Raw genomic sequence first — 7924 nt, 5'->3', positions numbered from 1 at the left:
GCAGTACATATCAGAATGTTACTGCAGTACATATCAGAATGTTACTGACAGTACATATCAGAATGTTACTGCAGTACATATCAGAATGTTACTGCAGTACATATCAGAATGTTACTGCAGTACATATCAGAATGTTACTGCAGTACATATCAGAATGTTACTGCAGTACATATCAGAATGTTACTGCAGTACATATCAGAATGTTACTGACAGTACATATCAGAATGTTACTGCAGTACATATCAGAATGTTTACTGACAGTACATATCAGAATGTTACTGACAGTACATATCAGAATGTTACTGCAGTACATATCAGAATGTTACTGACAGTACAACAGTACTGGGAGTACTGACAGTATGTCCCAGAATCAAGCCTCTGTTGAGTCTCATTCTCTATTAGCAGCAACAGGATGTTGAGGCCAGTCAGTTCAGAAAATAAAATGTTTAATTTACTTTGGTTCATTAATGTCTATGTGTGTATTTTTCCAATACCTTTAGTTGGATCATTCTATTCATTTTATGAATCAACTGATCTTGAGTTCAGAATTGACCCAACAACCTGGGCCCCCATAGAGCTCTGGTCAAAAGGAGTGGATTTATAGGGCTCTGGTCAAAAGGAGTGGATTTATAGAGCTCTGGTCAAAAGGAGTGGATTTATAGGGCTCTGGTCAACAGGAGTGGATTTATAGGGCTCTGGTCAAAAGGAGTGGATTTATAGGGCCCCCATAGAGCTCTGGTCAAAAGGAGTGGATTTATAGGGCTCTGGTCAAAAGGAGTATTTAGAGCTCTGGTCAAAAGTGGAGTATAGGGCTCTGGTCAAAATTTTTATAGGGCTCTGGTCAAAGGAGCTCTGGTCAAAAGGAGTGGATTTATAGGGCCCCTGTAGAGCTCTGGTCAAAAGGAGTGGATTTATAGGGCTCTGGTCAAAAGGAGTGGATTTATAGGGCTCTGGTCAAAAGGAGTGGATTTATAGGGCTCTGGTCAAAAGGAGTGGATTTATAGGGCTCTGGTCAAAAGGAGTGGATTTATAGGGCTCTGGTCAAAAGCAGTGGATTTATAGGGCTCTGGTCAAAAGGAGTGGATTTATAGGGCTCTGGTCAAAAGGAGTGGATTTATAGGGCTCTGGTCAAAAGGAGTGGATTATAGGGCTCTGGTCAAAAGGAGTGGATTTATAGGGCTCTGGTCAAAAGGAGTGGATTTATAGGGCTCTGGTCAAAAGGAGTGGATTTATAGGGCTCTGGTCAAAAGGAGTGGATTTATAGGGCTCTGGTCAAAAGGAGTGGATTTATAGGGCTCTGGTCAAAAGGAGTGGATTTATAGGGCTCTGGTCAAAAGCAGTGGATTTATAGGGCTCTGGTCAAAAGGAGTGGATTTATAGGGCTCTGGTCAAAAGGAGTGGATTTATAGGGCTCTGGTCAAAAGGAGTGGATTTATAGGGCTCTGGTCAAAAGGAGTGGATTTATAGGGCTCTGGTCAAAAGGAGTGGATTTATAGGGCTCTGGTCAACAGGAGTGGATTTATAGGGCTCTGGTCCCATAGGGCTCTGGTCAAAAGGAGTGGATTTATAGGGCTCTGGTCAAAAGGAGTGGATTTATAGGGCTCTGGTCAAAAGGAGTGGATTTATAGGGCTCTGGTCAACAGGAGTGGATTTATAGGGCTCTGGTCAACAGGAGTGGATTTATAGGGCTCTGGTCAACAGGAGTGGATTTATAGGGCTCTGGTCAACAGGAGTGGATTTATAGGGCTCTGGTCAACAGGAGTGGATTTATAGGGCTCTGGTCCCATAGGGCTCTGGTCAAAGGAGTGGATTTATAGGGCTCTGGTCCCATATGGCTCTGGTCAAAAGTAGTGCCCTATATAAGGAATAGGGTTCCATTAGCGACTCTTCCCCTGATTACATGCCAACATCTGGATGTAATCGTTTGTTAAATAACTGTTTGTACTGCCAATTGTTAAATCTATAAAATATAGATTTATGAGAAATATGTCATTAATTTCCAGAGGCCTCTAGTCGTTAACAGGAGACTGGGTTGGTTGAGACGTAGAGAACTGAGCCAGCTAGTCTGAACAAAGAACTACCTGTATGATTGTACTAGTGGGATTTAGTTTGGATTTTATTCACAGACGTACAATTGATTTCTACATTTAAAAAAGTGTCTTTTTAACTAACGGTTCTCTGTTTGGTGAATAGATCCTTTCTTCTTAGATATTCAACTTCTGAATCTCCTGTAAAATATCTTTAGTGCCTGGTGAAGTGATATTTTAGCCTGGAATCCACACGGAAACCTTAAACCACACTCCATTGGTCTTTTGTTTTGTTTCAGTAGTGCAAGGAACGTGCGTTGAAAGTGGATTCCAGGCTGGTAAACGTTCCACACATCTGCAGGACTCATTCATCCCACTAGAGGGAGCCCTTTTAAAAGTCAACCGAGGTTGTGTTCATTACTAGTCATTTATAGACCAGGTGCAGCTCATTATAGGGTCTCTCTCAGCCCCTCCTCTCAGCCTCTCTTCATCTCCTCCTCTCAGCATCTCCTCCTCTCAGCATCTCCTCCTCTCAGCCTCTCCTCCTCTCAGCCTCTCCTCCCCTCAGCCTCTCCTCCTCTCAGCCTCTCCTCCTCTCAGCCTCTCCTCCTCTCAGCATCTCCTCAGCCTCTCTCAGCATCTCCTCCTCCAGCATCTCTTCCTCTTAGCATCTCCTCTCAGCCTCTCAGCCTCTCCTCCTCTCAGCCTCTCTCCTCCTCAGCCTCTCCTCCTCTTAGCATCTCCTCCTCCTCTCTCCTCCATCTCCTCCTCTCAGCCTCTCTTAGCATCTCTCTCTCTCAGCCTCTCCTCCTCTCAGCATCTCCTCCTCTCAGCATCTCCTCCTCTCAGCATCTCCTCCTCTCAGCATCTCCTCCTCTCAGCATCTCCTCCTCTCAGCATCTCCTCCTCTCAGCCTCTCCTCCTCTCAGCATCTCCTCCTCTCAGCCTCTCCTCCTCTCAGCCTCTCCTCCTCTCAGCATCTCCTCCTCTCAGCATCTCCTCCTCTCAGCATCTCCTCCTCTCAGCATCTCCTCCTCTCAGCATCTCCTCTCCTCCTCAGCATCTCCTCCTCTCAGCATCTCCTCCTCTCAGCCTCTCCTCCTCTCAGCATCTCCTCCTCTCAGCCTCTCCTCCTCTCAGCATCTCTCCTCCTCTCAGCCTCTCCTCCTCTCAGCCTCTCCTCCTCTCAGCATCTCCTCCTCTCAGCATCTCCTCCTCTCAGCATCTCCTCCTCTCAGCCTCTCCTCCTCTCAGCATCTCCTCCTCTCAGCATCTCCTCCTCTCAGCCTCTCCTCCTCTCAGCCTCTCCTCCTCTCAGCATCTCCTCCTCTCAGCATCTCCTCCTCTCAGCATCTCCTCCTCTCAGCCTCTCCTCTCAGCATCTCCTCCTCTCAGCCTCTCCTCCTCTCAGCATCTCCTCCTCTCAGCATCTCCTCCTCTCAGCATCTCCTCCTCTCAGCCTCTCCTCCTCTCAGCATCTCCTCCTCTCAGCATCTCCTCCTCTCAGCATCTCCTCCTCTCAGCATCTCCTCCTCTCAGCATCTCCTCCTCTCAGCATCTCCTCCTCTCATCATCTCCTCTCTCAGCATCTCCTCCTCTCAGCATCTCCTCCTCTCAGCCTCTCCTCCTCTCAGCATCTCCTCCTCTCAGCCATCTCCTCCTCTCAGCCTCTCCTCCTCTCAGCATCTCCTCCTCTCAGCATCTCCTCCTCTCAGCATCTCCTCCTCTCAGCATCTCCTCCTCTTAGCATCTCCTCCTCTCAGCATCTCCTCCAGCATCTCAGCATCTCCTCCTCTCAGCCTCTCCTCCTCTCAGCATCTCCTCCTCCTCAGCATCTCCTCCTCTCAGCATCTCCTCCTCCTCAGCCTCAGCATCTCCTCCCTCCTCAGCATCTCCTCCTCTCAGCATCTCCTCCTCTCAGCATCTCCTCCTCTCAGCCTCTCCTCCTCTCTCCTCCTCTCAACCTCTCCTCTCAGCCTCTCCTCCTCTCAGCCTCTCCTCCTCTCAGCATCTCCTCCTCTCAGCCTCTCCTCCTCTCAGCATCTCCTCCTCTCAGCCTCTCCTCCTCTCAGCCTATCCTCCTCTCAGCCTCTCCTCCTCTCAGCCTCTCCTCCTCTCAGCATCTCCTCCTCTCAGCATCTCCTCCTCTCAGCATCTCCTCCTCTCAGCATCTCCTCCTCTCAGCATCTCCTCCTCTCAGCCTCTCCTCCTCCTCCTCTCCTCCTCTCCTCTCAGCCTCTCCTCCTCTCAGCCTCTCCTCCTCTCAGCATCTCCTCCTCTCAGCATCTCCTCCTCTCTCCTCTCAGCATCTCCTCTCAGCATCTCCTCCTCTCAGCCTCTCCTCCTCTCTCCTCCTCTCAGCATCTCCTCCTCTCAGCCTCCTCCTCTCAGCATCTCCTCCTCAGCATCTCCTCCTCTCAGCATCTCCTCTGTCTAGCATCTCCTCTCAGCTCTCCCTCTCTCCTCCTCTCAGCATCTCCTCCTCTCAGCCTCTCCTCCTCTCAGCCTCTCCTGCTCTCAGCCTCTCCTCCTCTCAGCATCTCCTCCTCTCAGCATCTCCTCCTCTCAGCATCTCCTCCTCTTAGCATCTTCTCATCTCAGCCTGTCTCTGTTACAGGTCCTGTCTCCTGTCTCTGTTACAGGTCCTGTCTCCTGTCTCTGTTACAGGTCCTGTCTCCTGTCTCTGTTACAGGTCCTGTCTCCTGTCTCTGTTACAGGTCCTGTCTCCTGTCTCTGTTACAGGTCCTGTCTCTGTTACAGGTCCTGTCTCCTGTCTCTGTTACAGGTCCTGTCTCTGTTACAGGTCCTGTCTCTGTTACAGGTCCTGTCTCCTGTCTCTGTTACAGGTCCTGTCTCTGTTACAGGTCCTGTCTCCTGTCTCTGTTACAGGTCCTAATAACATGATTACCACCTGGTAGAACATATCCATAAACTTTACATTAGACACTTTTTAGTGATGCGGTTAGAAGAAATGACCGTGTTTATTATTCAACATGAAAGAATCAACACTTTATTGACAGACCAACTGAAGTTGCTGTTGTTTGATGTAGAAATACACAAATAGTATTTTGAAGATAATAATAATATAATAATAATAATATATGCCATTTAGCAGACGCTTTTATCCAAAGCGACTTACAGTCATGTGTGCATACATTCTACGTATGGGTGGTCCCGGGAATCGAACCCACTACCCTGGCGTTACAAGCGCCATGCTCTACCAACTGAGCTACAGAAGATGACCTCTAATGTGATTTCCACATCAACAGTCAACCTTAGAAATGACCAGTTTAGAACAATCAGCGACCAGCGATGTTAATACGAAGGTGACTGACATTAACCACCTCCACAACCACTGACACCCACGGCTGGTACTGTAAACAGTGGGGTGACTACACACACCTACACGGCTGGTACTGTAAACAGTGGGTTGACTACACACACCCACGGCTGGTACTGTAAACAGTGGGGTGACTACACACACCTACACACACCTACACACACCCACGGCTGGTACTGTAAACAGTGGGGTGACTACACACACCTACACACACCCACAACCTGGTACTGTAAACAGTGGGGTGACTCACACCTACACCACCTACACACACCCACACACTGGTACTGTAAACAGTGGGGTGACTACACACACCTACACACACCTACACACACCCACAACTGGTACTGTAAACAGTGGGGTGACTACACACACCTACACACCTACACACACAGGCTGGTGCTGTAAACAGTGGGGTGACTACACACACCTACACACCTACACACACCCACAACTGGTACTGTAAACAGTGGGGTGACTACACCTGTCTACACACACCCACGGCTGGTACTGTAAACAGTGGGGTGACTACACACCTGTCACCCTACACTGTTACAGGTCCTACACCACACTCTGTTACAGGTCTGTCTACTGTACACAGTGGGGTGACTACACACACCTACACACACCCACACAGCTGGTACTGTAAACAGTGGGGTGACTACACACACCTACACACACCTACACACACCCACAACTGGTACTGTAAACAGTGGGTGACTACACACACCTACACACACCTACACACAGGTCCTACACACCTGGTACTGTAAACAGTGGGGTGACTACACACACCTACACACACCCACGGCTGGTACTGTAAACAGTGGGGTGACTACACACACCTACACACACCTACACACACCCACGGCTGGTACTGTAAACAGTGGGGTGACTACACACACCTACACACACCACACACACACCCACGGCTGGTACTGTAAACAGTGGGGTGACTACACACACCTACACACACCTACACACACCCACAGCTGGTACTGTAAACAGTGGGGTGACTACACACACCTACACACACCCACAGCTGGTACTGTAAACAGTGGGTGGTGGTGACTACACACCCTACACCCTGGCGTACACACACCTCTACCAACTGGTACTGTAAACAGTGGGGTGACTACACACACCTCACACCTACACCTGGTAGAAAACCAGTTTAGAACACACCTACAGCGGCTGGTACTGTAAACAGTGGGGTGACTACACACACCTACACACACCTACACACACCCACGGCTGGTACTGTAAACAGTGGGGTGACTACACACACCCACGGCTGGTACTGTAAACAGTGGGGTGACTACACACACCTACACACACCTACACACCTACACACACCCACAACTGGTACTGTAAACAGTGGGGTGACTACACACACCTACACACACCTACACACACCCACAACTGGTACTGTAAACAGTGGGGTGACTACACACACCTACACACACCTACACACACACCCACAACTGGTACTGTAAACAGTGGGGTGACTACACACACCTACACACACCTACACACACCCACAACTGGTACTGTAAACAGTGGGGTGACTACACACACCTACACACACCTACACACACCCACACACTGGTACTGTAAACAGTGGGGTGACTACACACACCTACACACACCTACACACACCCACACACACCCACAACTGGTACTGTAAACAGTGGGGTGACTACACACACCTACACACACCTGGTACTGTAAACAGTGGGGTGACTACACACACCTACACACACCTACACACACCCACAGCTGGTACTGTAAACAGTGGGGTGACTACACACACCTACACACACCTACACACACCCACGGCTGGTACTGTAAACAGTGGGTTGACTACACACACCTACACACAACTACACACACCCACGGCTGGTACTGTAAACAGTGGGGTGACTACACACACCTACACACACCTACACACACCCACAACTGGTACTGTAAACAGTGGGGTGAGCTTACCATGAAGGCTGCAGACGCACACACACACACTGTGGTGCGTGGCGTTTTGCATTTATTCTCTGTATAAGTAGAAGGGTTTTATAGAAGGTCATCTGTTTAGAGCCCTTTGCTCTTCCAGGGTCCTCATCCCTCAGTCAAGACAAGCACTTCACAGCAGGACAGGGGATGAAGATAGTCGAGGAGGAGGAGAGGGAGAGGAGGAGGAGAGGGGGAGGAGAGAGGGAGTGGAGGAGAGGGGGAGGAGAGAGGGAGTGGAGGAGGAGTGAGGGAGAGGAGGAGGAGAGGGGATGAGAGGAGTGTGGGAGGAGAGGTGGAGAAGAGAGGAGGGGGAGAAGGATGAGAGGAGTGTGGGAGGAGAGGTGGAGAAGAGAGGAGGGGGAGAAGGGACGAGAGGTGGAGAAGCGAGGAGGAGGAGAAGGATGAGAGGAGTGGGGGAGGAGAGAGGAGAAGAGGGGACAGGAGGAGGAGAAGGGATGAGAAGAAGAGGAATGGGGAGGAGAGGTAGAGGAGAGAGGAGGAGGAGAAGGGATGAGAGGAAGAGGAATGGGGAGGAGAGGTAGAGGAGAGAGGA

At 49.8% G+C, this 7924-nt stretch overlaps 1 long non-coding RNA gene across 2 annotated transcripts; it reads right to left on the bottom strand.

Moving 5' to 3' along the window:
• Nucleotides 1-5106: 5106 nt before the first annotated feature.
• LOC127928488 (uncharacterized) lies at nucleotides 5107-7528 on the bottom strand. Of its 2 annotated transcripts, XR_008131281.1 has the most exons (4): nucleotides 7308-7528; nucleotides 6711-6830; nucleotides 6160-6269; nucleotides 5107-5429 (listed from the first exon to the last, which is right to left on the bottom strand). It is a non-coding gene; the product is annotated as an uncharacterized LOC127928488 (long non-coding RNA). The 2 variants fall into 2 exon arrangements; XR_008131282.1 differs by lacking the exons at nucleotides 5107-5429; nucleotides 6160-6269 and adding an exon at nucleotides 5797-5848 and having other exon boundaries at nucleotides 6707-6830.
• Nucleotides 7529-7924: the final 396 nt, after the last annotated feature.

Source organism: Oncorhynchus keta, unplaced genomic scaffold, assembly GCF_023373465.1.
Source record: "Oncorhynchus keta strain PuntledgeMale-10-30-2019 unplaced genomic scaffold, Oket_V2 Un_scaffold_28172_pilon_pilon, whole genome shotgun sequence".
NCBI classification, from domain to species: domain Eukaryota; kingdom Metazoa; phylum Chordata; class Actinopteri; order Salmoniformes; family Salmonidae; genus Oncorhynchus; species Oncorhynchus keta.
Note: the sequence above shows the minus strand (reverse complement) of the source record. Positions and strands in the feature narration are given on the sequence as shown.